Raw genomic sequence first — 27,437 nt, forward strand, 5'->3', positions numbered from 1 at the left:
GTGTTGCTGGTAAGGCGTCTCTCCCTCGCCCCTGGCCCCCTCCTCCTCCCCGAGGACGGTGCTGGCCTTGGTTGCTTCTGTTCTGGTCGTGTGGCCCTTTCCGGCCCACTCGGGTGCTTTCCCACCGGTCAGCTTCGGCGGCGAGCTGCCGGGGGTCAGTCAGCTTACTGTCGAGTAGGTGCTGCCTGAGCTCGACGAAACAGTTGTTTGACAGGTGTTCCCATACCATAAGGTTGAAGAGTTGTTCGTAGGTGGTGACCTGACTTCCCTTGATCCAACCCTCGAAGGCCCGGCTGAAATAGTTCACGTATTCCACCCAAGTTGTACCTGGGATCCGGGTGCAATCTCTGAACCTCTGGCGGTACATCTCGGGCGTGAGGCCGTAGCGGGTGAGGAGGGCAGCCTTCATGTGGTCGTAGGACGACATTTGGTGATCGGGGAGCTGCAGCAGGGCATCGCGACCCTCGTTGACAAATCTCCCCCAAAGTCCGGCTCCCCAATCACTCCGGTCGATCCGGTGGGAGGTCATTGCGATCTCATAGGCTTTAAACCACTGTTGTATGTCGTCTTCTCGGACATACTCGCGGACCACATCCTTGGGGATGTGAACTTTTTTCTCGATTGGTCCCGGGGTGTGTGGTCGCTCAGGCACCCCCAGTTCCTTATTCTGTTTGCGCAGTTCTATTTCCGCCAGTTGGCGCTCGTGCTCGAGCGTTATTTTTTTCTCTTCCAGCTCTCTCTGTCTCTGCTTTTCTTCTCGCTCCTCTCGAAGCCGCATATGCTCGAGGTTGAGTTTCTGTTCAGCTAACTTGAGCTCCCCATCCATCTTGAGTCGTGCCATCTCTAATTCGTGTAGTCTGACTCTGTCTCTTTCTCGTATCTCCTCCTGTGAGAGGCCCGTTCCCCGCTCCTCGGGAGTCGTGGCGTTCCCCTCTGGTGTGATGCTGTTTTGGTCTGGTGTGACGCTGCTTTGGTCGGAGGGTCTTGCGACCCCAGTTTCTGTCCACGACTCAAGAGCGCGCTTTAGATCATCCTTGGTACTCAGGCCGGTGGTAGCAATGCCAAGTTCTATGCAAAATTGTCTCAGTTCGCGGTGGTTGTATTCTTCTAATTTCTCCATTTGGAACTTCTCGGTGGAGCTGCTATCTTTGGTCGACATCGTGCTTTGTCGTGGGGCGAGCTACTCTCTGTACGATTACGCGTTGATTCGGATCGCGCCGCTGGCCACCAATGTTAGAAAAGGTAGACGGACCGGGAGGGTCGGCCGGGGTCAGGAGGAGAGGTCTCCGGGGAGAGCCGTCTCCAGCGATCGTACAGACAAGTAACTTCCCCCCCACAGACGAATATCACACACGGATAAGGTTCAGTGTTCTTTATAGGCACTTATTTAAGGTACGGTGAAATGGTACAAGGAGGTCTGGACTCAGGGGTCCCCTCGATTAGAGTCTCGCAAGGTAGGGAAGGGGGTAGCGGGACAGTCTATTTACCAATCAGGTAGTTCGGTTGAGGTGATGATGAGCTCACAATCCTCGAGCTTGGTGGTTAGGTGGTATGGGCCGCGGCAGCGCCATCAGGTCCCGGTGTGGATGGTCGATACAACGGGCCGCGGCAGCGCCAGCAGGTCCCAGGAAGATGAATGTTGCAGAAGGCCGCGGCAGCGCCAGCAGGTCCCGGTGAGGATGGTCGATACAACGGGCCGCGGCAGCGCCAGCAGGTCCCAGGAAGATGACTGTTGCAGAAGGCCGCGGCAGCGCCAGCAGGTCCCGGTGAGGATGGTCGTTACAACGGGCCGCGGCAGCGCCAGCAGGTCCCAGGAAGATGACTGTTGCAGAAGGCCGCGGCAGCGCCAGCAGGCAGGACGATGGTTCACAAGAGCGGGCTACGGCAGCGCCAGTAGACCGTCAGGGTTGAGTTCACTCGGTGTCTCTCGACTCCAGGATACAACTGCCTTCCTGCTCCGGAGCTGCCTCAGTTATAGGGCTGGTGCCCTTTGATGTCCGGACCCTCGCACTTGGAGGTCGGAGGGTCCGGGATGAAGGTGTCCAGACACCCAGCAGGGGGTGGAGCCAGTGCCTGGGGGAGCTGGGGGCGATCGGCACCTGGCGGGGGAGAGCCCTTGACACTTCGGTCTCCCATTGACCTGCCAAGTGGTCCGCTCACCTCCTGGGCGGATAGTGGTGCCGGGATGTCGGGGCCGGCCAGGCCCGGGGTTAGGGTCGAGGGGAGGCCATGCGGCCGCGTGGTGCAGGGCCCAAGATGGCGGCTTGACCCGGCCGGGAAAGCCGGTGGGGCTGGACCCCGTGATGAGTAGGGGTCCGAGGGCAGAGGGTCCGTCGGGAGACGGAGTACAGGTGCTTGTCGCGGGGATATGCCAGGTGGGCCGGAGTTCGGGCCCTGTCGAGCGGGGAGGGAGCGAGCCGTCTGTGAGGCCTGTCCAACACGCCCATTCTGGCCTATGAGAACAGGGTAGCCTTACAATAGTGAAAAACGAAAATGGCTGTAATTCACTATTAGGACATGCCACACACATCAGGGCTTGTCCTACCTTACGCTTACAATGCACCCTGCCCTTGGGCCTACCATAGGGGTGACTAACATGAAGTTAAGGGAAGGTTTAGGGACTGGCAAGTGGGTGCACTTGCCAGTCAGCATGTCATTACATTAAGTGCCCCTGTCATTAAGTGCCTGGGGGAGCTGGGGGCGATCGGCACCTGGCGGGGGAGAGCCCTTGACACTTCGGTCTCCCATTGACCTGCCAAGTGGTCCGCTCACCTCCTGGGCGGATAGTGGTGCCGGGATGTCGGGGCCGGCCAGGCCCGGGGTTAGGGTCGAGGGGAGGCCATGCGGCCGCGTGGTGCAGGGCCCAAGATGGCGGCTTGACCCGGCCGGGAAAGCCGGTGGGGCTGGACCCCGTGATGAGTAGGGGTCCGAGGGCAGAGGGTCCGTCGGGAGACGGAGTACAGGTGCTTGTCGCGGGGATATGCCAGGTGGGCCGGAGTTCGGGCCCTGTCGAGCGGGGAGGGAGCGAGCCGTCTGTGAGGCCTGTCCAACACGCCCATTCTGGCCTATGAGAACAGGGTAGCCTTACAATAGTGAAAAACGAAAATGGCTGTAATTCACTATTAGGACATGCCACACACATCAGGGCTTGTCCTACCTTACGCTTACAATGCACCCTGCCCTTGGGCCTACCATAGGGGTGACTAACATGAAGTTAAGGGAAGGTTTAGGGACTGGCAAGTGGGTGCACTTGCCAGTCAGCATGTCATTACCAGACTGCACGCAGGTTCTGCAATGGCAGACTTATACACATTTTACCAGGCCGCTTCTGTGGGTGGCACAACCAGTGCTGCAAGCCCACCAGCGGCATTTGTATTTACATGCCCTGGCACTCCTGGTGCACTTTACTGGGGTCTGATAGTAAACCAAATAAGCCAATCATGGAATCCAACCAACATATACATTTACAATGGGGAGAGCATATGCACTTTAGCACTGGTCAGCAGTGGTAAAGTGCCCAGAGTCATAAAACAACCAACAACAGGTCAGAAAAAATGCAGGAGGAAGGCAAAAGTTTAGGGATGACCCTGTAAAAAGGGCCAAGTCCAACATAATTTAACAAAGGGGCTCAAGGGAAACAATAGGCAATCTACCAGAAATGAAAGTGTGTCTGCTCCTTAGCAGTGATCTCCCTGTGACCTGAACAACATCTCCCAAGAAGACAAGGAGCTGAGTAACCTCACAGCTCAGGGGCACACCCAGCAGCTCCTCTAGAACAAGAGCACAGGGTGGAGCTCTGTGCCAGAGGCAGAAGGCCCCAGAAACACACTGGGGCCCTTGGTAACAAAGACACTCAAGATTATATTATAAACACAAGACATGACAACAGGTAACAGCACAAGGAACAACAAAAACAGAACATGGTCTCACAGAAAGGCAGGACTGGAAACAAGGCCAAGGAACAGAAGTGAAAAACACAGAACTGTGAATAGTGAAAGAAAAGAGTAGGAACGCACTGCACCCGGACTGGGCAGGACAGAACTACAGACACAAACAGGGCACACAAACAGAAGGCAAGCAGCCTGCATACAACAGGACAGATCAGAATAAGTGCAGACAAGACTCAGAGCAAGACAACCACAGGAACAAAGAAACAGGATGAAAAAAAGACAGGCAACAGACACACATAACTAATCAGAACAGGACACTGGAATCAAATAAAACAAAGGACACAGGTCTCACAGAGCAAACCTGGACACATAGCAGTGGGATCACAACAGGGCGTAGGAGATTGAGCAGCAAGGTCAGTGCAAGCCTCTGTACACTGAGCTCTTGGGCCTGAAATAAGTGAACCTGGGGGGGGGGGCAAAGGGAGAGAGCACAGATGCAGGGTGAGAGCACAGGGAGAGAGCACAGATGCAGGGAGGAGCACAGGTTCAGGGAGGAGCGCAGGTGCAGGGAGAGAGCACAGGTGCAGGGAGGAGCACAGGTGCAGGGAGAGAGCACAGGTGCAGGGAGGAACCCAGGTTCAGGGAGGAGCACAGGTGCAGGGAGAGAGCACAGGTGCAGGGAGGAACCCAGGTTCAGGGAGGAGCACAGGTGCAGGGAGAGAGCACAGGTGCAGGGAGGAGCACAGGTGCAGGGAGGAGAACAGATGCATAGAGAGAGCATATGTGAAGGGAGAGAGCACTGGTGCAGGGAGGAGCACAGGTGCAGGGAGGAGCACAGGTGCATTGAGGAGCACAGGTGCAGGGAGGAGCACAGGTTCAGGGAGGAGCACAGGTGCAGGGAGAAAACACAGGTGCAGGTAGGAGCACAGGTGCAAGGAGGAGAACAGATGCATAGAGAGAGCACATGTGCAGGGAGAAAGCACAGATGCAGGGAGGAACCCAGGTGCACGGAGGAGCTAAGGTGCAGGGAGAGAACACAGGTGCAGGGAGGAGCACAGGTGCAGATAAGAGCACAGGTGCAGGGAGAGAGCATAGGTGCAGGGAGGAGACCAGGTGGAGGGAGAGAGCACAGGTGCAGAGAGGAGCACAGGTGCAGGGAGGAGCGCAGGTGCAGGGAGGAGCCCAGGCGCAGGAAGGAGCACAGGTGCAGGGAGGAGCGCAGGTGCAGGGAGAGAGCACAGGTGGAGAGAGGAGCACAGGTGCGGGGAGGAGAACATGTGCAAGGAGGAGCACAGGTGCAGGGAGGAGCACAGGTGCAGGGAGAGAGCACGGGTGCAGAAAGGAGCCCAGGACCAGGGAGGAGCACAGGTGCAGGGAGAGAGCACGGGTGCAGGGAGGAGCACGGGTGCAGGGAGGAGCACGGGTGCAGAGAGGAGCCCGGGTGCAGGGAGGAGCAAAGGTGCAGGGAGAGAGCACGGGTGCAGAGAGGAGCCCAGGTGCAGGGAGGAGCACAGGTGCAGGGAGAGAGCACGGTGCAGAGAGGAGCCCAGGTGCAGGGAGAGAGCATAGGTGCAGGGAGGAGCCCAGGTGGAGGGAGAGAGCCCAGGTGCAGAGAGGAGCACAGGTGCAGGGAGAGAGCACAGGTGGAGAGAGGAGCACAGGTGCAGGGAGGAGCACAGGTGCAGGGAGGAGCAAAGGTGCAGGGAGGAGCACAGGTGCAGGGAGAGAGCACAGGTGGAGAGAGGAGCACAGGTGCAGGGAGGAGCACAGGTGCAGGGAGGAGCACAGGTGCAGGGAGAGAGCACGGGTGCAGAAAGGAGCCCAGGTGTAGGGAGGAGCAAAGGTGCAGGGAGAGAGCACGGGTGCAGGGAGAGAGCACAGGTGGAGAGAGGAGCACAGGTGCAGGGAGAGAGCACGGGTGCAGAGAGGAGCACAGGTTCAGGGAGGAGCACATGTTCAGGGAGAGAGCACAGGTGCAGGGAGGAGCCCAGGTGCAAGGAGGAGAACAGATGCATAGAGAGAGCACGTGTGCAGGGAGAGAGCACAGGTGCAGGGAGGAGCCCAGGTGCAGGGAGGAGCTAAGGTGCAGGGAGAGAATACAGGTGCAGGGAGGAGCACAGGTGCAGATAAGAGCACAGGTGCAGGGAGAGAGCATAGGTGCAGGGAGGAGCCCAGCTGCAGAACGAGAGAACATGTGCAAAGAGTAGCACATGTGCAGGGAGGAGCGCAGGCGCAGGGAGGAGCACAGGTGCAGGGAGGAGCACAGGTGCAGAGAGGAGCCCAGGTGCAGGTAGGAGCACAGGTGCAGGGAGAGAGCACGGGTGCAGAGAGGAGCCCAGGTGCAGGGAGGTGCACAGGTGCATGGAGGAGCACAGGTGCAGGGAGGGAGCACAGGTGCAGGGAGGAGTATGGGTGCAGAGAGGAGCCCAGGTGCAGGGAGGAGCACAGGTGCAGGGAGGGAGCACAGGTGCAGGGAGGAGTATGGGTGCATGGAGGAGCCCAGGTGCAGGGAGGAGCACAGGTGCAGGGAGAGAGCACAGGTGCAGGGAGGAGCGCAGGTGCAGGGAGGAGCACAGGTGCAGGGAGAGAGCACAGGTGCAGGGAGGAGCACATGTGCAGAGAGGAGCACAGGTGCAGGGAGGAGCACGGGTGCAGGGAGAGAGCATAGGTGCAGGGAGGAGCACAGGTGCAGGGCGAGAGAACAGGTGCAAAGAGTAGCACATGTGCAGGGAGGAGCGCAGGCGCAGGGAGGAGCACGGGTGCAGGGAGAGAGCATAGGTGCAGGGAGGAGCAGAGGTGCAGGGAGAGAGCACAGGTGCAGGGAGGAGCACAGGTGCAGGGAGGAGCACAGGTGCAGGGAGGAGCACAGGTGCAGGGAGGAGCACATGTGCAGAGAGGAGCACAGGTGCAGGGAGGAGCACGGGTGCAGGGAGAGAGCATAGGTGCAGGGAGGAGCACAGGTGCAGGGCGAGAGAACAGGTGCAAAGAGTAGCACATGTGCAGGGAGGAGCGCAGGCGCAGGGAGGAGCACGGGTGCAGGGAGAGAGCATAGGTGCAGGGAGGAGCAGAGGTGCAGGGAGAGAGCACAGGTGCAGGGAGGAGCACAGGTGCAGGGAGGAGCACAGGTGCAGGGAGGAGCACAGGTGCAGGGAGGACCACAGGTGCAGAGAGGAGCACAGGTGCAGGGAGGAGCACGGGTGCAGGGAGGAGCACAGGTGCAGGGAGGAGCACGGGTGCAGGGAGGAGCACGGGTGCAGGGAGGAGCACAGATGCAGGGAGGAGCACAGGTGCAGGGAGGACCACAGGTGCAGGGAGGAGCACAGGTGCAGGGAGGAGCACAGGTGCAGGGAGGAGCACAGGTGCAGGGAGGAGCACGGGTGCAGAGTGGAGCACAGGTGCAGGGAGGAGCACAGGTGCAGGGAGGAGCACGGGTGCAGAGTGGAGCACAGGTGCATGGAGGAGCACAGGTGCAGAGAGGAGCACAGGTGCAGGGAGGAGCACGGGTGCAGGGAGGAGCACGGGTGCAGGGAGGAGCACAGGTGCAGGGAGGAGCACAGGTGCAGGGAGGAGCACGGGTGCAGAGTGGAGCACAGGTGCAGGGAGGAGCACGGGTGCAGGGAGGAGCAAGGCGCAAGAACCAGAGATATTCTGTGATTGTTCAGCCCTTCTCCCTCACTTCTAGGAACTTCTGGGTCAGAGAACAACATTTTGTCGCTCATGGTGGCCACATTTTCAGGGAAAGATGGACTTTGCTAGAAATTTGCCAGGGGGCAGTCTTAATCATTGAGCAGCCCTGGTTGGCAAGTACCCACAAACCTTACCAAACCTCCTGGAGGATCTGGTGTGGTTGGTGTCTGGAGAGAGACCTTTATCGCCTGGGGCTGACATTGTTTTCGACCTCAGTTTCCTCTTGGAATCAGCTGAGCCAGGGAAGGCTCAATGGACGGAGCAACCCCTCTGATTTGCTATTTCAGTGGGGTTTGTTGTCGTAGGAAACAAACCAGTGGGAAGGCACCCTTTGGTCTGCAGGTGGATGAGAGGAATTAGGGGTCTCTGTCACTCTGAAGCCCTGCTACCCAAAGCTTTGTGATGTCCACAGGGTCCTCCATCTTTTCTGTGTCTGGCCTGACACTATGGCCTGTGAGTGAAGCAATTGGAAGCAACGCTGGCCATGTTACTGCGCCTCACTGAGGGTCAGAGAGTTTCTGATGTCAGAGTGTTGGACTTGGTTGGATGTTCATTGACACCAGATGCAGTAACGTTCACGGTCGCCAAGAGGACGCATCCAGCGCGCAGATATTGTTCTACCCAACATTCCTTCAACACTGAATTGTGTGATTGGATGAGTGCAGGAGCTTGAAAACACACCACAGGCTCTGAGACCTTGAAGGATGTTGATTCTGTCAAGGAACTCTTCAACGCCAGTTCCTCTCCCACTCTGGCACGTTGGGTCGGATGGACCCTGCAGGAAGCAGCCATTGATGTGTCCAGTTGTAGGGCACACTCAACCAGAGGTGAGATGGCTTCTAAGGCCTTCTCCTCAGGAGCAAGACTAGAGGGTATTTTAAAATCAGCAAACTAGTCTTCAGACCCAGCGTTTAAGAGTTTTACTCTAAACCACTCTCACCTTCTGCAGCATTGGTGGTGAGGAAGCTTTGACTGAGCATAATCGGAGTCTCCGGTCCTGACACAGAAGGTAAAAAGCTAACGAGAAAGAGAGTTTAAATTGTATTAAGGTCACAGCAACAGAGATTATCCCCCCATGTTCATGCAGAAATACAATACACCTGCCTGTGTGGTCAGTGGTTTTGTGTGACATTTTAAGTTGTTCTTGATATGTGTCACACTTGAATAGTTCATAGATAGACTGACTACCCCTATTGAACTAACTGCAGAATGTGATGTCCTGGGAGGGAGGTGTAGAAGACATCAAACATATTTTTCTGGATTTGCAGTTTTGGAGGAAAAAAAGCTTGACAGAGATCAGAGATAACATTGACTTCGCTAGTTGCAAGACTAAATTGGCCTGTGTGTAGCTCCCAACGCCACATCTGCAGTCCTTTGCTGGGGGGGGGACTCGGACCCCCTGCTTGCACCTATGCTCCTGAGAGTGGGAGGGGCCTCACTCCCCTATAAAGAGATGCCGGTCTCCAGCAGCATGGGACACGCGTGGGCGTGCCCGGGGTGGGCCAGTCTGCGCCCATCAGCATCTGGGGGCGGCTGAGCTGGGCCCAGTCTGTTGGTTTTTCCATTTCTCCATCCCTGCTACTGTACTTGGTCCGATCATCTGCAAAGAAGTGCACCAAGACTCGGCAAAGTTTCTAAAAGGTAAATCTGTTGCAACCCCAAGATGGGAAAGAGTCAGGGAGGCCACTTAGACCCAACAAGGGAAAAGGGTGAGGCCCAAATCAATTCAATTAAAACCTATTTCATTTCTGTTATGGGTACCATTGAAAGCGAGATCGATACAGTTGAGGCAAGGATGGACTCAGCAATAAAAAAGTCTGGTTCTAATATTTCCAAAACTACTCTGGTCGATCATAGTGAATCTACACAGAAAGGCTCTGTTAGTCAGACCACGTCCAAGCCTTTAGAGAGTGCCGGATCACTATCTCTTTGAGAGATCCCGGAGCGCACCCCTCATCTGACTCCTGTAGGAGAGTAGGATCTGCTTCTTATAGTTACCCCCACTTTTTGCTGATGTTTCACTGTTTTCGACTTAGTCTGACTGGAATCCTACTATCCAAGACCCCAGTCTATCTGCTTTCTCTCTAAATTGATTACTTGTACTATAGGTACACTCCAGAATGGATTCTGGGGTACCCTTATAAGTCCCTAGTATATGGTAAGCTATGTACCTAGGGCATAGGTACCCCAGAGGCCTCCCAGGGGCTGCAGCATGTATTATGCCACCCCTGAGAGACCATTCAAACTGACACCACAGGTCTGCTACAGCAGCCTGTGTAAGGTGGTGCATGCACCCCTTACTTAGATATAGGTTCACTATATCTCTCCATATCACTGCACATATAAACCTATCAGTCACCCCTAGGGCAGGCCTTATCAATCCTGAAGGCAGGGTGCTGGGTTTAATGTGAGAGGGTGCCCATGCATGAGCAGAGCCCCTCTGCAATCTTGTTGAACCTCTATTCTGGGGTTGTTTGTGATGCAGCCATAGCATATATATTTAAGTGCATTATAACCTCGCGGTAAATACTAACTTTAAAATGGCTGCATGGAAACATGTCATGTTTGGTGTCAAACACCTTGAAATCATACCTCCACACCAGTAGCTTGTGTGGGAGGTATGATACCACCCTACTAGAGGGAGAAATGCGACAGAACCGGTACACCCGGTACCAGCTTTACAAACCCTGGCATCACAAAATGGATGCTGCCAGCCACAGACACGAGTCTGCCCTCCTGCTGCTAGACAAAAATCCAGCAGGGGACGGCTGGACAATAGGTTTCCTGTCACAGGGAGGTGTCACTACCTCCCAGACAGGCTTTAGTGTATTGGGGCTAGGTGGGTGCACTCTGAGAGTGCTTTGATGTCTGCACTGGGGGCACATTTGGTGTCCCTGTGCATAGTCCAGCTCAAACCGGTTGCAGGGGCTATCAGCCCCTGCTCTGGAGCGAAACTGGACAAAGGACATGGGTGTAGCCACCCCTCTGTCCTGACCCTCCCATAGGTGGGTCTCCAGAGTTTGTCCCACCCCTTCCTTGGGTATAAAGTAGGAACCCCTGGCTACAGGACTTTAGATTTACCTGGATGCAACTCTGCTACAGAAACCAAGTACTTCAACTATCTACACTATACTGGATTACTGAAGAATCTCCTTTGCAGTAAAGGAGTTACTCCGCTGCAAGGCGGCACCTAAAACACATCTGACCGGTTTACATCTACGCAGCTCCTGAAGGACTCCAAAGATTTTGCAACACAGGAGGTGGGTTCCTAAGCTTTCCGAGACCGACCAGTGCTCTCAGCAAACCTGAGACCCGCAGCCCTCGTGGGGACCGTGCAACCCGAACCTCTAGACACCGTGCACATTTGCAGCAGCATATGCTTTTTGACAATCCCTGAGGCTGTGCTTTGGGCTACTTGTATTCCAGACCCCAAGCAGTGATCCCACCGAAGATTACTGGCCTACACTCCATGAGTGTTCCATGGGCTGGTATTTTGTGATTCCTCTCAAGGTCCCTTCGCGATCCCTGGTCCGTCGACCTGTGGGTCCCTGAGAAGGGAACTGTAACTTTAAGTGGGCTTACCTGGTTGCTCCAGACATGCCCTGACTCTCTCTCACTTGGGGATTCCCCATGACCTTGCTGGTCCACACCGAAGCATCTTTTCTCTGACCGCGTGGGTTGCAGTTGCCAAGGCTTGTTGGTCTCCAATCCGGACACTGACTCCCCAGCACTCGACATCCTTCATGGGACAGCTCACCTGCAGACTTTGGTCATCGTTGACGTCTCCTGGTCCCCGTGGCTGCAGAGTCAAGCTTCACCTCATTGCACCTGAAACACCTGACATTGGTGGGCATTCGTCTATCGTGCCCCTGGTCACTGGCAGGTGACCCAGACTCTGTCCCCTCTGCTTTCAGGTTCTTCTCAGCTCTGTTCCAAGCTTATATCACACCGGACACTTCTCCTCTTCCCGGCAGTAGCACCTTGCAGCATCACGCCATTGAAAATTATGAAGATTCCAGACACCATTTGACACCTATGCACCCGGCTTCCCTGGATTAGGTAACACGAGTACTCCGGTGCTCACATGGGTGCTGGCCTTAGAACCTTCTAAGTTTGAAAGGGTTTGCTCAAAGTCCTCTTGTAAGTGTTCTTAATCTTTGATATTCCAACTGCTACTTTCCCATAGGATTGTACGGAGCTCGCTGCTGTGTTCTCACACTACACGTGTCCCCCGTGGGTCTCCTGTGTCACTACCTTGGGTGGTTCCTTGGGGTCCCAGCGATTCTACGTGCTCTAGGCACTGTGTCTAGTCAAGTCGTGGTTCTAATACCACTTTCTAAATATATGGTTGGGTCTCCCTCTGGAGCCCGCTGTGTATTGTGCTATTTACTGTCGTTCTAGTGATTTAATATTGTGTGCCTTGTTCTTTAATCTCATAAAGAGGTTAGTAGAGAGTGTTTAGTAATAAATACATATATTTTATATATATATATCTTGTGTGGTTCTCCTTTCATTTGGTCATTCAGGGGGTTATAATCTTGTAAACCAAGCTGCTTTACACTCCTTCAAGACTTAGCCTGAAGGCTGCTCTCTATAGCTACCACTAGGATAGCTTTCAATAAAGGTTGTCTTTAAACCTATCATCAATAAGGGTAGTTTGGACTGGTGCAAGGTGCCCACTATAACTAGTGCAAAAAGAACTATTGATGGACAGAATGCAGAACAATGTCATACATTCACCCCAGTACAGAGATCTGGGCCTAAATCCATAGTTTTTTTGCTCACCATGCCATTCCAGTTTGGATCCAGCCATATGCAAATCAGTCTTGACCCTGCGCCCAATGGGCACAGTCCAGCCCGAACTGCCAAGTCAGGTCCTCCCTGCATATGGCTGGGTTCAAAGTGGAATGGCATAGTGAGCAAATAAATTATGGATTTAGGCCCAGATCTCTGTACTGGGGTGAATGTATGACATTGTTCTACATTCTGTCCATCAACTGTTGTTTTTGCATTTGTCACCCCGAGTGGGACGGGTATCCTCAGACGTGAGTCCCGTGCTCTCCATGTCAGGTTGTCACTCTGCAGGATCCATTCGCAGTGATAAGCTCCACCTCCGGACCTGCCAAACACCCTGATGGTCAAATACGTACAGGGTGTTTGACGGATACGGCGAGGGAAAAATCCCAAAAAGGGGAAAAAACCCAGGGAGGGAAAGGAAGGGGCAGCAGGGAAGGGAAGCTGAAAAACAAAACACACAGGTTAGAAAAACGCCAACATCCTACTCTCAGTATATCTCGCTAGTGAAAAGAGCATCGCCTGAGCAAGCACATTATGGCGGCTTCACCGCAGCGTTTCCTTCCTTGAACCTTCCTCCCCTACAGAACACAAGAACATTCGTTAGAGGACACTGCACCCCTTGCCCACCTACTGTATATCTAAGTAAGAGGTGAGAGTCACGTACCCCCCTTACAGTGGGAACATCATAACATATAATGACTCCTGCGGGGTCACCTCCAGGTATATTCCCTCCAGACACCACACTATATGCTGTTCTGACATATGTCATTAATAATGTCTAGCAACTTTTGGTGTATATTGCTCCATATACACCGACGAAGTTTACCAAAAACACTACCGCAATTCCAAGTCTATCAACACGGGAGGGCGTAGGAGTTAACTACCGCCGTCCGTGTTGTATGCCTTAGTCCGCCCAACGGGCTTAAAAACCTTTGTGACGGCAATGAGGAGGAATTTCCCCCCAGCACTCTGCCCCTTGCAGATCTCTTTGATTGTTCGGGCGTCTACCCGCTCCCCTTGTCTCAGGGAAAACAAAGGATCCTTCCCAAGACTCCGCTCCCCGGCACACCAGCTTACTTCCCTGGTACCTGCCCGAGTCGCCTCGCTCGTCCTGAAACCTCCGACTCTGGGTCTGCCAAGCGAACGAATCCTCGCTCCCGGCTCGGGAGTCCGAAACCGCTCCTTGGGTTGTGCTGCGTCTCGCGCCGCCTCCGGACACGTAGGAACGGAACTCAGCGTCTCCCGCCAAGTTCAACTGAATCACGAACACTCCCCTACCGGCCTTGCCTCGCTATATCCTTCCGGCGGCCGGGGCTTCTGGGAACTGTAGTTAAAACCCACGGAAGCGTGGGAGTTGTAGTCCAGGCAGGCGCCTAGACTAGATCCTGACAGTACGTCCTCCTGGGACAGTTGAAAAATTGACCCTCCTGGAGGGAAAGATTGAGTAAGTAATATTGGCTCAAGAAAGGCTGATAAGTAGAGTAGCCGCCCTGGAAGAGCAGGGGAACTCTCCATAGGAACTCGAAGGGCAAACATTGGGCCTCCATATAAAGAACATGTCACTCGACAAAGAGAAGAATCAAGGTATACGCAAGTCCCAAGTTCTGAAACCCCACTGCCATCTGTGCAGCTCGCAGTTAAACAAGTGGTACGAGAATCTCGGGACACTGATCATAGGGTTCTCACGTATTAGATAATGTCATCCAACCTGACTCGAAAGACATACGAACCCATATTCCACTTCCGTGCACACCCTATATAACAGTATTGGAGAACATTCCGTCGCTCCAGCAGGCACAGTATGACTCTCCTGCATCTTTAGTGAATAAAGTTTCGCACTGATTGAAGAGAAACTGTAACTGGCCAATTGATCTTTCCAGGATAATTATTTCCACAAGAAGAGTTAACTGGGTGGGGCTAGCCCCAAAGTTATCCCCTGGGGATTGTATAATTGTAACCTTCAGGAATCCGAACCTGGTTAAAACTCTTTTACATCATCTCCCCAAAAAACATTCTTTCACTGAGGGCATTAGAGCACAACCCTTCAGATATTTCTATCAGCCGAGAGTCTGTGCATCGATAGAACATTCAAACAGACCACCACAGCTGAGTCCCATAACGGATGATACAGTTTTTCCAAGACCACAAAACGAGCTGCCCCTGTCAAATAGATAGGAGGGTCTGTCTACCCTGGCACTACAAGATTGACAGCCACAGGTATCGGAGGGCATAATTAAAAGAGAACACTGTGTAATACCGTCTTTGCCACTCCACTCTGTGTCTAATCTAGGAATCACCCGGGAGGAGGGCTTTAGTATGATCTCATGGAACATTGCGGGTCTTCGCTCCAAGATTGACAACCTGGACTGGACAACGCTAGTAGAGCAACACACAATCGTCTGTTGCCAAGAGACCTGGCTGATAAACTCTCCTTATATAGATGGATACGCCTCTTACTGTGTCCCAGCAACTGCGTCAAGAGCAGGCCGAGCTGAAGGAGGCCTGGCTACTTTTATATCAGTGACTTTAACAGACATTACGATTAGAGAACTTTGCACATCCTTGTATTTTCAGTTGCATCTAATCACTCTGTGAAAGGCATTGATTTGCTTTTAATTAACTATTACTATAATGTTTTTGTTCAAACCGTGACCAAGATTATAGATGACCTAGAGGATGCAATATCTCAGGCCCAATTTGATCACCCAAAGGATCTTCAAATAATCTGGGCCGGGGATTTTAATATAGGAATTTGTGACCCTAGAGTTCAGGCATCATGTGGTATCTGTGATGAGAGGGATCAGCCGCTGATGCATTTTAAACACACGCCATATGGGTACTCACTGAACACAGTTGAAGTTGTTTTTGTTAAGAATCTGATATTTACTCAAGACCTGGGCATGACCATCTTACCCCAGATCCTAAAATATAGGGGTGCTACATCTAACTCAATTATCGACTATATTTTAATCGGTGAAGACCTATCACTGTTTCTTAAAGGATGTGTGGTAATGGCTAGCCTTAAAAGTGACCACAATCCCATTATATTAACTCTAAATTTAGCACTGAATAATGAGAGGGACAAGAAAATTACAACACAGGGCCGTATATAATAAAAATAAGGGTCTGAATATTAAATGGGAGAAAATTAACAAGGCAGCCTTCCTCAGAGATTTTATGGCAATTAATCAGACACTAATTGAGATAGTCCTCTCAGATTCTGCTACCCCAGAGGACGTCATACTGGCTTTTAACCCCTTAATGGCTTTATGGCAGATAGATTAACTAAATGTGGCAGCAGAACATCTGATACCCCAAGATGTTTCAATAGTGCCTGTTCAGAAGCTCATAAAACACTAAGGCGAGCTCTGAAAGAGATCCCGACGAACAAGGATGAAGTAGCAAAAGCTAGGAAAGGCTATAAAGAGGTAATTTGGAAAAGAAAATTTAATCTGAAGAACAAGGCCTGTGAAGATTTAAAAACTGCCTCTAAACTAAAAGACTCGTGTGCTTTCTGGGAGGTTGTAAATTCTACTTCCACGCTTGGTGGTGAAATGCCAAACAAGATACCACAGTATTAGCTAAAGACTGGGTAGAACACTTTTTCGAAAATATTTTCTCATAACCCTCAGCTAGTAAATATGGTTTCAGACCAAAAACTCCCTTTGATATAAAATCAGCCCAGGACCTGAGTAACTCAGTTGAGGTAAGTGATGTACTCCTACCAATAGAGAATAGCTGTACAGAGAAAGCCCCGGTACCGGATAGAATTCCAGTTGGTCTGTATAAATATCTACCAGATTTTTGGACTCCGTTAATAACCGTTTTAAAAGCTGCCATAGTGGGACCCTTAGTTAAGGCATGGCAGGAAGCTATTATAGTCCCGATTTTTAAAAAGGGGGATAAAAGTGAACCCCATTGTTACTCCCCAATTCCCCTGCTGGATGGCTCAGTTAAAATCTTGGGCAGGGTTATTCTGGCTAAATTAGAACTGTGGGCGCTTGAGTCCCAAGCGCTCTCGATCCATCAGTTTGGATTTCGGCCAGGACTCGGAACCGTGGAGCAGACACTAAATCCGGCACTAATTGTTCAAAAATATCCAAAGGCACAAAAGGGTTGTGTACACTTCGCCTTTACGGACTTAACATGCGCCTTCGATACAGTGGACCGTTCTAAATTATGGTCCAAAATTACACAGTTAGGGATCGATGGAGAAATGATTACCCTGCTTAGTAGGCTCCATGAATATACATCAGCCTCAGTACGGTATAATAGTAAGGGGATCTAACAGAGGAATTCCCCTCTGATATGGGGGTCAGGCAGGGGTGTGTTGTGGCCCCATTTATTTTCTTATTATATATTAATGGGCTAGGAGAACATTTATGTAAGGTGGGGCAGGACACCCGAGAACTAAGCCCTGCCGAATCCCTGTACTACTATATGTAGACGACGCTGCCCTGATAGCCAGGACAGCTAATGGCTTACAAATATTGCTTGATTCCTTTTATGTTTTTATGAATAATTTGGGTCTAAATGTTATTCGCTCTAAATCTTTCATAATGAAATGTGGACCAAAAAAGACTAAAACTAGGACATTTTTTCTCGGGGATGAAGAAATTAAGAAAGTCCCTCATTTCACCTATCTGGGGGTACCATTTTATGTGAATTTTAATTGGAAATGCCTATTAAATATCAGAGCCATGTAATTTAAAAAGCCGATTGACGCCTTCTTTAGATTTGCCAAGAAACATTGGGGCATATTATCAAGCCAGGTGATAAAATGATCGCCGCTTTAGCGGCAGAAAACTGTCTCTAAAACGGCGATAATGGGCTTGATAACATGGTCTATGGAATTCCAATAGAAACCCAGGTTAGATATGAAGGACATCTAACATGGGATTCAGTTGGAATTCCATAGAGCATATTATCAAGCCCATTATCGCCGTTTTAGCTGCAGTTTTCTGCCGCTAAAGCGGCGATAATTTTATCGCCTGGCTTGATAATATACCCCTAAGTCATAATCCAATCAAAGAAATGTTAAGTGTCTTTAAGAGGAAAAGTCTCTCAGTAGTAGCTTTTGGGGCTGGTGTCTGGGGAGACGTAAATTGCATCTCACTCCAAATAGCAGAAAACAAGTTCATAAGGAGACTTCTTGCAGTGCCCCAGAAGGCCTCTGTTTCTTTCTGTCATGGGGAAGTTGGCCTGAGTTTAAAAAAAAAAAGATTACATTACACTGCAGCCATAGTTCCTCTGGCAAGAATTTGGAAGAATCCAGAGGCTCATTTTTGTAGAACAATATGAGCAGGCTGTGTGAAATGGGACACAGCTTAGACATACCCTGGTTGAGGGGCATTAAAATGAGTTTTGCTAAGATGGAGGTTTCAGAATCTTATACAAGTCCTGATACCTTGAGAAACGTGTCACCTGCTACAATCAAATCACTTTTCTATCAAAGCCTTGAGCGGCCAAGTGCACTGTGGAAAACCACTGGACATCCGAGCCTTCTTCCCAGCCACAAATACACCTGGCCCTCTCTCTCCCAATAGACCTGAATGAAAGGCAAACATGTTTGCTTGCCAGGCTCCGCCTACAAACTACACATTTCCTGTCTGCTTTTCCTACCATGGTTTTCCTCACTTCCTGTCTGTCCCTGTGACAGTTTCTAATGTCAAAGCACTGAGCACGTTCTCTCATTTTGTACATTTTATATTCCTCAGAGGAGGCAGTTCATCCGACCATCATTATTAGCATGGGGGGGAGGGGGGGTTAGAGCTTATGAATTGTCAATGGTCTGTTTGCTTTCCATAGGAACTACAGATATTATTTATACATGGAGTTTTAAGCTACATTTTTACTGGTTTTAAGGTTCGTAGCAAATACTAGGTATTTCTATTAACCTGTATTTCACTGTACTTATGTTTATTTATTTTTAATGAAACTGTATGTACTCAAAGGTTTATGAGTCGAATACAGTATTTTGATCTGATCTGACTTCACTTTAGGCAAAGAAAGTTGTTGAAGGACAAGAGGGCATGCATCTCACTGTGCACATATCATTGTTTTCAGCTGACATCAGCCATGTGATTTGTAGCTTTATTTACATGGCTTATGATTATTGTAGTATTTTTTTATGTTTGAAAGCGTTATTAAAGAGTTGATAACAAAAGAAAGATATCAGCATACATTGCAATAATACAGAAACCATTGAAAAGCTCAACACTGCTAATATCACTGTTAGAAACCCACAAAGCATTTTAAGAGAATTTTAACATTGAGGGAGGCAATGGGAGGGATAGGATAAGGGAGGAAAAGAGGGGGAAAGGGAAAGGAAGACCTAAAGATAATAATATAGACCATACATTATCTACTAATTACGACACATATTCAAATCGTATAAACCAGCGATGCAAAATTACCATCATAAAACAAGCAATAATATTAAACAAAACCCACACTGGATAGCAAAAGGAGAGAGTTCCTGACGTTCAAGGAGGTTTAAAATTTTCTGCATTGAGACATATAGGTTTCTTTAGGGCCAAGCAGTCCAAATACGTGGTAAGAGGCAACCAGAAAAAATCAACATTACGAACAGGTTTACAAGTGGAGGCAAAGGAGACGTCCAATCTGTGAAAGTGGCATAATGAATTCCACCAGCCTTGTAAGGAAATAGAAGCTAGAGATTTCCAGTTGGAAGAAATATGTTGGAAGGCAAGCGCAAGCGTCAGGTCAAAGAGACCGTGTAGATGAGCAGGGAGATTCAAGGAATCAGAAAGGCTACCCAAAAAGAGAAAAGAGTGTGTGAAAGAGGAAGGGAGAGGGAAGATACGAGAGAGGCATGACCACACTTTCCCCCAAAAGGTAAAAACAACTGGGCACAGAAAAAACATGTGGAAAAGGTCAGCATCCGAAGAGCCACAAGTCCAGCATTTAGAGTCAGAGGAGGGAGAAAAGCGGGATAAAGAAAGGGGAGAAAGGTAGAGCCTGTGATACAGATAAAATAAGGATTGAGTAAGAGAAGCAGAGCGGGAAATTTTTAAAGATCTGGACCACAGCTTATCCCAAAGAGCGATCGGCCAAGTACAACAAAAATCCGTTTCCCAAGAAAGCTCCACTTTAGATTTGACACGATTAGGATTAGGAGATACAAAAGATTTATAGATGAGAGATGCTTTAGGGAGTGTAGCAAGAATATTAAGAAGAGAAGGAGGAGGTGACGATGATGATGAGGAGGGAAGAGAGTAATAACGGTCAAGGATAATTGCCATGAGGATTGTGAATTTCCGCAGAAAGGAACGAGGGCACCGAAATAAAAGTTGAAATTGGGGAAAAGAGCAAGGGGATACACCATCAAAAAGTTGGTTGACCCACATTACGCCCTTTACCCTCCACGCTTTCCAAAAAATGGGTCTATTTTTGAAAAGAATAAGAGAGTTATACCAAATAGGAGAATTTAAGAAGGATGTACGTGTGACCTCGGAGGGAAGAACCAAAGGACTTAAAAGAGAAGAGGTATGTTTGAATAGGGGGCAAAGAGAAAAAGGATTCCTGGCAGAGAATCGCATCACCTCGGCAAAGGAGAAGGGTAATAGTAAAGATTGTTCAATGAGAAGCCAAAGGGGTGTGAAAGGAGAAAGAGTTGATGAGATCCATCTCGAAGCTTGACGTAAAGAAAAGGATCTATGATAAAGACGGAAATCAGGGAAATTAACCCCACCATTAGATTTAGGCTTGCGGAGGGTGGCAATAGAAATTCTGGATTTCTTGCTTTTCCAAAGAAAACGAGAAAGAAGAGAATCAATTTTTTTAAAGAAAAATGTAGGGATATGAACCGGTAACATAGAGAAGGTATAAATTAAAATAGGGGCAATCATCATTTTAATTGAATCCAAACGACCCCACCAGGAAAGAAAGAGGGGATTCCAGGCTGAGAGCGACTGATCAATCCTGGAAATAACTGCCGACAAATTCAATTTAACCGAGGATGAGATGGAATTGGAAAACAGAATGCCAAGGTACTTAATCTTGGAGCTACTCCAGGCAAAACCAGTAGCAGAGAAAAGATGGGGGAGACAGGATGAGGTGAGAGGGAGAATTTCGGTTTTGTCCGAGTTGATCTTATAACCGGAAACCAAAGAAAAGGAGTGAAACTCGGATAACAAGGGGGGAACGGAGGACTCAGGGTCAGAAATAAATAATAAGATGTCATCCGCATAGGCAGAAAGTTTCAATTGATTAGAGCCATATGGGAAACCAGAAATGGAAGTGTTATTGCGAATGGAGGATAAAAAGGGTTCGAGAGATAAGACAAAAAGAAGTGGGGAAAGAGGACAACCTTGGCGAACACCCCTCTGAAGATTAAAAGATGGGGAGAGTTGTCCATTCACAAGTACCGAGGCCTTGGGGGCAGAATATAGGAGAGAGATAAGGGATATAAATTTGGGACCAAAGCCATGCCACCGCAATGAAGCAAACAAAAAAGACCAGTCAACCCTGTCAAAGGCCTTCTCTGCGTCAACAGAGATAGCAGCAAGAGGGGTTGAAAGTGAGGGAGCTTTATTTAGGACGTTAAGAAAAAGGCGAGAGTTGTCCGAAGTAAGCCTGCCCTTAACGAAGCCACATTGCTCTTTGCCAATGAGGTGAGGCATAAGGGGGTCTAGGCGCATTGCAAGTAATTTGGCAAAGATTTTGTAGTCTACATTGACTAACGAAATCGGTCGGTAATTTTTACAAAATTGGTGGTCGCGACCTTCTTTGGGGATCAGACAGATGGTAGCATCTTGAAAGGTGCCTTCAGCCTTACCAGATGAGGAAAATGATTGAAAGAGAATTAAAAGTTTAGGCAGTAAAATGTCTGAAAAGTGCAAATAAAATTCCACAGGAAAGCCGTCAGGGCCAGGGGTTTTGCCTTTAGTAAGGGCTGACAAGGCTGCGGAGAGTTCATGGAGAGAGAGATCGAGGTCAAGGTCCGGAAAATTCAGGTGAGAATTAGACGGTGTAGGGAGCTTCTCAAAATAACTCTGAATAAGGGAAGGAGTGGGAGGACACTCTGGGGTATAGAGATTCTGATAGAACAATTGAAACTGCTCAAGGATTTCTTTTTCTCTGTGGAGAAGACTGCCAGCAGAAGAATATATAGAGTCTATAAGAGTGCGCTCCTTACGGGATTTAAGATAATTGGCCAAGAGCTTACCAGATTTATTGCGACCTCCGTAATACCGTGCACTACTGCGAAGAAGAATCGAAGAAGCATTATCCGTGGTTAATTTGTTGAATTCTAGCTTAGCTCGCAGGAGGTCCGGTGACATAAATTTATCAGAAGAAGTGTAGAACTGGTGCTCCAGAATTTTTATATGGGCCAGGGAGGATTTCCGCTTTTGAGTAAACTGTTTCTTCTTTCGAGAGACAAAGTCAATGATGAAACCCCTCGCAGAGGCTTTAAAGGAATCCCACAGAGTGTGGGAAGAAATACTAGGGTCTGAATTAAGAGAAAAAAATTCCTCAACGAAAGAGCGAAAAGAAGAAGAAAAATTGGGATCAGTAAGAAGAGCACTGTTAAAGCGCCAACGGGAAGGTTTAGGATGTGGTGGGAGTAGGTCAAAATCTGTCACGATGGGAGCGTGGTCCGAGATGACAATAGGTTCAATGGAAGAAGACAGAACATTCTGAGATAAAGATTTAGAGAGGAAAATATAGTCAAGGCGAGAGAAAGAGGAGTGAGGGGGAGAGAAAAAGGAATAATCCAACGTGTCAGGGTGTGAAAGACGCCACGAATCGATAAGGTGTGATTGTGAAATAGTATTAAGAAATTGTTTGTGGGGTTTGTGTGGTGTGAAACGGACTGTGGATTTACGGTCAAGGAACGGATCAACAATCTGGTTGCAATCACCACCAAAAACAAATGATACATCCTTATATTGAACACATTTCTCTGTAATCAAAGGCCAAAAAGAACAGTCTGCTTGTACAGGCCCATAGACATTAAAAACAGTCAAAGGAATAGAGTTTAGCAGTAATTTGGCCAGTATCCAACGACCTTCAGAGTCCGTCTCCTGAGACAGAACCGTACATTTAAGCCTCTTGTGACAGAGGATAGCAACTCCATTCTTTTTGTTGTCAGAGGGTGAAAATAAAACTGTACCCACCCAACTTCTTTTCAACTTCAGAGATTCAACATCATTAAGGTGAGTTTCTTGCAAGAGAGCAATATCTGGATTGTAGGAGGCCAAATGGGACAAAACTCTCTGCCGCTTAATAGGGTTAATAAAACCTTTTACATTCCAGGTAATAACTTTGAATTAACAAATAACATAGAATCAAATAGGACAGAAGAAGTAAAGAAGAAGAGGCATACGCAAAGGACAAGTCGAATAGGAGAAAATTTTGAGAAGTATTGAAAAAGTAGGTTGAGAAAAGAAGGAAAGAGATAAAGAGAAACAAAGGAGAATCGGAATTGATCAACCAGTACAGGGGAGAGAAAAGGAAAACGGAGGCGGGAAAGGAAAGTAAGTACAAGGAGAGACAGCACATATCCCAGAGGGATGACTGAGGAAAACATACCTGAGGGGAGTACGAAATAGGACAACGGGGAAATGGCGACACTCAACGAGACAGATCCCCCAAGACGGGAGACCAGGCCGGATCGCACCGGAACAAAGAACATAACCGAAGAGCCAGGTGGAGAGGAAGTCGGTCCATCTAGATAAATGAATAAAGAATGAGTAACATTTGAGAACATGAAGACATACTATGACGATCAAAGGGTGAAAATTCAAGAGCGACACATAAAAGAAAGAACTGAGAAAGCGAAGAGCAGAGAAGTCAAAAAGGATTGTTGAAGGACAAAAACTAGACACAATTATTAGACAAAGGATAGGGGGAGTTTGAAGTTAGAAACATGGGAGTAAGAAAGTATATTTGTAATCTAATACGGAGAAAACTAATAAACGGAAACAGAGACAGGGACAAAAATGGATGACCTGTAAGGGAAGCAAAAGTTAGACATTTCAAGTAATCTGAAAGTGTAAAACAATTAAACAATCAGCCACAAGAAGAGGAAGAGGTCTCCATAGCAGAATTAGAGCGGATATGAATGAAATTTTTGAGTTCAGCAGGATCCTGGAAGGTCCAAGTTTGATTCTGGTACGTAACTTTGAAAGTGCATGGGTGAAATAAACCAAATCTAGCACCAAGGGACCTCAAAGGAGCTCGCAGGGACAAAAATTCCTTCCGACGAGAGGCAGTAGCATTTGAAACATCTTGGGAAAGATATACTCTCTGACCCAACCAGGAGATCTGACGCTTGGCTCTGGAAGCTGAAAGAACAGAGAGAAGATCTGTGAACTTCAAAAAAAGGATAATGACTCCCCTTGGCTTGGTTGATGTAGACGAGCGAGGACCAAGTCTATGCGCTCTCTGAATATTGAGGGAAGTGGTGGACGGCATATCCAAAAGCTTCGGGAGAAAGGAGGAGAAAAAGAGCACAGGGTCGTCCCCTTCTAAAGATTCCGGTAGACCATAAATACGGAGGTTGTTCCTCCTGTTCCTGTTTTCCAATTCCTCCGTGTGCTGCTGTAGCGCCAGAACAGATTTTTCTAAGGAGGAGACCCTCTGGGAAGTAGAGTGAAGGTCCGAAACCTGTTGCTCCACAACTGTAACTCTGTTGTCCATGGATGACCATTTCTCCTCAAGAAGCTGCATCTTACTATTGGTCTCCTCAACAAATGGCCGAAGAGCACGAATTTCCTCAAAAAGCATCTCCATGGAAATAGGGGATGATGGCTTCTCTGACGAAGAAGCATCTTGTTTGAGACGCTTAGAAGATGATGCTGACGGAGGTGAGGACTTGTTTAAAGGCGGCTGTGTTGAGGAGGAGCAAGGGAGGGTTACTCCCGCCATTGGTGCTACCTTGGGAGGAGAGTCCGCCGTTGAGTGAGGTGAAGAGGTTACCACAGGAGAGTTCCCCGAAGGGGTAAAGACAAATTTTGGATTGTGTAACTTGCCCATAGAAATGACAAGCAGCAAGCAAGAGGACGACTGTGAGGTAAGACCAAAAAAGTGAAGGCATTCAGTCGCATAAGGGTGAAGCAGTAACCATAGGAGAGCTTGTGGAGTGAATAAAGAAATGTTCCAGAATAAACAGAGACAAGCCAGTGCCAGACTAAGCAAAAATGAAGAGTACAGGGTCAGTAACCAACCAGGTCCTGGACGCCCCCCATCAGAGGCAAAGATGAGCGTAATCAAAAAGGAGGCAGGAACATGGCAAGAAAGTCAATTATCAGAGATTACCTCATTCCAGCCACGTGAGGCAGCACAGGCAATAAGATATCCATGTGGCAGGGCAGTGTCCAAAAAAGGATGAAACAGCATTCAGGAGGCGTAGAACCCTAAAAAAAGGGTAATGTGGAGCAAATGCAGCCAAGCCAGCAGAAAAACGAGCATCGCGCCTCAAACAAAATGGCGGCCGCTCTCTGAGGAGAGAACGAACGCGGCGAGAAAAGAGGCAGCCCGGCCCTAAAAATGCATCAAAAAGCGCTCACCAGAAGCGCGCTGCATTCCCACATGGAAAACCACTGTCCGTGATGGTGAAATGCTCTCCGGAGAAGAACCGGGATAAAGGAGAAGCTCCGGTGCGTCGGAGGTCCCGCGTCAGGCGGCCATCTTGGTCGGCGTCGTGGCCACGCCCCCCCTATTGTAGTATTTTTTATATTTGACTGTTGTAAGTTTAAGTAAAAAAACAAAACTAAGCACAATCTTTCCATCCATCCCCTTGCAATTGGAAGTTTTCTTCCAGTTAGCGAAGAAACTTTACATTCTTAATTAGATGCCAACATTTCGGAATGGAAAAAAAGGAGATTTCAAATAAAAAATGGGGAATTGAATATCCCCATTAACTTGCATTGAAGTAGAGGAAGTTAAAAGTGGAAGAAAGATAAAATAACATAATTTGTGCTTTAAAAACGGCGAGTCCCCTGCGTAAATAAAAGAGAGTTTGAAAATTAGTACAGGAAAGTAAAAACCACATTGGAAGCCCATGGAGTAGTGGCACTCATATTTCTGAAAACACACTGGTTTATGTGAAGTGTTGACCATGCCATCCCCTATTTGTCCTCCCGGAAGAGCCTGGGAATCAAGCAGGGAAAAGAGGAACCCGCAAGAAAAGAATAGAGGTGAACTTTAAGAGTAAATGATGCATTCCATAAGTCATTTAATTTTTGAAGATAGAGGCCTATGGCATTGATAAAATCAGCAGTCTCTGGGGTGGCTGGTAGAGTACCTCTCCCTGGCCCAGTGACTGCCTGAGTGCTCCTCGTTCATGCAGGAGAGATGCCAGATAGTGTGAGCTGTCAAGTCCTTCTTTGATGTTCATGTCACCTCATTAGAGCACCTATCCCTGGGCCCAGTGACTGGCATAGTGCTCCTCATTCATGCATGAGAGCAGTCAGATATTTTGAGCTGTCAAGTCCTTCTTTGAGTCTAATTGGTCGCACACTGCTCCACCTACCAAGTGTGTTCCCCCAATGAATGTGGTCCCTGAGGTCAGCGTCGGCGGGTACGCCTATGCCCGAGTCATGAATGCAAGTATGAGTAGCGTGTGCCATCCCTGGACACGTGTTTCGAGGTAGTTGCCTCTCGTCAGCAGGGAGTAGGAAAGTGTGTGGGGTTGCTGTGTAAGCTGCTAAAATCGTTATCAGGTAAATACCTCTCGTAGCGCGCAGGTGCGTAACCATGAGCCCGTCGACTCCACCGGCTCAAGGGAGCCTGAAAATAAAGTTAAGTCTAATTGGTCGCTGTTGGAGCCGGCCTCGTGGCGTGGTCCTGTTCCCCCTCGCTAAGCCGCACGAGGTCCCATGTACCTCGGGGCTCCTCCATTTTGGATTGTACATGACTCTACGTAACCACCTACGTGACCCCGCTCCACCCGGCCTCGGTCCCAGCGAGGCCCGAAATCGAGGCGCCAACCCCTGGCCCGGGGGATACCACGTGAGCCCTTCCCACTCCCGGCGGAGGGCAGTATCGATGGGACCCCAACCGTCCTTCCACACCAAGGTGCGATCGCCCCACAGCTCTCTGGGGCCTGGCGCCTCTCCTGCTGGGCGTCTGGCCGCTCCCTACCCGGCCTCTCCGCCCCCCCCCCCGGGCGCAAGGGTCCGGACATCAAAGGGCTCCAGTCCTATATCTGGGGCGACCCGACAACAAGACAACAGTTGTATCCTGGAGTCAAGAGCCCTGCTGATCGGATCGCGGCTGACCCTACGGAAGAAGACTTATCCTGAACCCACACTCGGAGCCCTGCTGATGACGTCGCGGCTCCACCGTGCTTAAAGACCTTCACGAACCTTTGGGGCCCTGCTGACGCTGTCGCGGCCCGACCTTGTTGAAACTTACTATCAGAGCCCAGCTGACCTCGTCGCGGCTCGACCGAAGCGGACCTACCAACGGAGCCCTGCTGACTGTGTCGCGGCTCAACCCAAGCGGAACTACCACCCGAACCCTGCAGACGCCGTCGCGGCTCTCCACTGTGGAAATATGGATTTTTCTGATCAGTTATGTCCCCTATCTTGGACCCCAACGGTTTCATGTATGAATCACAAGTACATGTATGTTCCCTCCAGTTCCAGTTATAAAGACGCAAACACATGTGCGTCCACCGTCAACATGTCCTCTTTCAGATCCGCCATGAATAGGCTGGATATTCCATTCCTAAGTATGAAAGGCCACCGGCTTTATATGGTTCACTTATGCCATTTTTACAGTCCAGGCAGATAGGCCCTGATTCTGTCATCAAGCTTTTCTTGCCTTCTGCCTCTGAAAGCTCCAGTCTGAGCCTGCATCTGTGACCATGAACTTTGTCTCATTCCCTGCGCGGCTCACGAGGCCTGACATCAGCCTGTTGCCTGCCAAAAACTGTATTTCACCTTCGAAATTATCTGCTCCGCTCCCTGCCCTACGCATTCCTGTCTAGTAGTTTAAGTAAACATTCTTCCAGCTACCGAGCAAAGGCCCGGCTTCTCTGTCTTTATGCAAGTAATTCATAGCCCTATTATTATGGAAGACTTCTGCCCT

Source organism: Triturus cristatus, chromosome 9 (assembly GCF_964204655.1).
Source record: "Triturus cristatus chromosome 9, aTriCri1.1, whole genome shotgun sequence".
Classification (NCBI taxonomy): domain Eukaryota; kingdom Metazoa; phylum Chordata; class Amphibia; order Caudata; family Salamandridae; genus Triturus; species Triturus cristatus.